This window comes from Mandrillus leucophaeus, unplaced genomic scaffold (genome assembly GCF_000951045.1).
Source record: "Mandrillus leucophaeus isolate KB7577 unplaced genomic scaffold, Mleu.le_1.0 Scaffold86, whole genome shotgun sequence".
Classification (NCBI taxonomy): domain Eukaryota; kingdom Metazoa; phylum Chordata; class Mammalia; order Primates; family Cercopithecidae; genus Mandrillus; species Mandrillus leucophaeus.
In genome coordinates, this window is record NW_012109363.1 from 2,226,173 (window position 1) to 2,227,779 (window position 1,607).

Sequence of the window (1,607 nt, forward strand, 5' to 3'; positions counted from 1 at the left end):
GAATTAGAGAGGAGTAAAGAAGAGAAGTTAGTCAACGGGAACCACCTGACTGGCTAGGCAATCCTAGTGGATGAGGAGTCTGGCATCTCACTGTTCAAATGCAATGATTTCAGGAAGTTTCACTTCCTTGATACTGTCTGGGAGGTTTGTTGGTCGGTTTTCTGAGAAAGGAAGTTAGATAAGACTAATATAACTTTCTAAAGTGTTAACACTGGGGGGATCAATTTCTATGATTTTTCAAATAAACTGTAAACATCGATTCTGTGAGACAGTTGGGTCTGTTTCAGTCCCTCATTTCTACTTATTAATTCCTCAATCCTGGGGAACCTGACCCTGGATCTTTCTGGCTGCTTCACGCTGAGGTGAGGCTTCGTGGGCAGCTTAATACCATGGGTGACCTTGTGGCCACTCAGGAATCACAGGTTAATCTAATCCTACAGTTTTCTTCTGAAATACAATCTTCCTCTCTCCATCCCCCACTTCCACCAAAGATGAATTGTAGCAAGATCATCTCTTATTAATATTACACAAACATTTTGTTCAAAAGAAACAAAGTTTTTACCCTTGTATGGTGTATTATTGTTAAAACTCATTTTAATAAACGCTTAGAAACTAATCTAATTTTAATTAGTTTGAACATAATGTAAGATTTTCATAAACTTTCTATAATGTTTTCCAATTTTCTATTAAAGAGCAAATCAATATTCCAAGGAAACCCTGTTATTCTGACACAGGGGCCCAGATGCTGGCCTTGCATCAGTGTGCTTTGAATATTAACGCTTAATTTGTAGAAAAACTCCGAACTTATTTTATCTCTCAGAATCAGTCCTTACAATCTCACGTGCCCATCTCTTCCAAAATAGTCCCCGGGCCTAAAGGGATTGAATAGTTTTAATTTCTTGCCCTGTGTCTCATGAAGGCACTTCATTTTGATTGTCACCTTCTCCTGGGTCTGAAGATGAAGCTTTGACTGGTGCCAATGTTCAGGATTAAGCAAGAGTTGGCCAGGCACGGTGGCTCACGCCTGTAATCCCAGCACTTTGGGAGGCTGAGGCGGGCGGATAACAAAGTCAGGAGATCGAGACCATCCTGACTAACATGGTGAAACCCCATCTCTACTAAAAATACAAAACCAAAAAATTATCTGGGTGTGGTGGCAGGCACCTGCAGTCCCAGCTACTCAGGAGGCTGAGGCAGGAGAATGGTGTGAACATGGGAGGCAGAGCTTGCAGTGAGCCGAGATCACACCACTGCACTCCAGCCTGGGTGACAAAGCGAGACTCTGTCCCCCCCAAAAAAAAAAAAAAAGAATGGACACATCAGCTGGGCACAGTGGCTCATACCTGTAATCCTAGCACTTTGAGACGCTGAGGCAGGTGGATTGCTTGAATCTAAGAGTCAACACAAGCCTGGGCAACATGGCAAACAGTTTCTACAAAGAGTACAAAAACTAACTGGGCATAGTGTCACATGCCTATAGTCCCAGCCACTTGGGAGGCTGAGGTGGGAGGATCACCTGAGCGCGGGAGGTCAAGGCTGCAGTGAACTATGATCCCACCACTGCACTCCAGCCTGGGTGCCAGAGTGAGACCCTGTCTCAAAAAAAA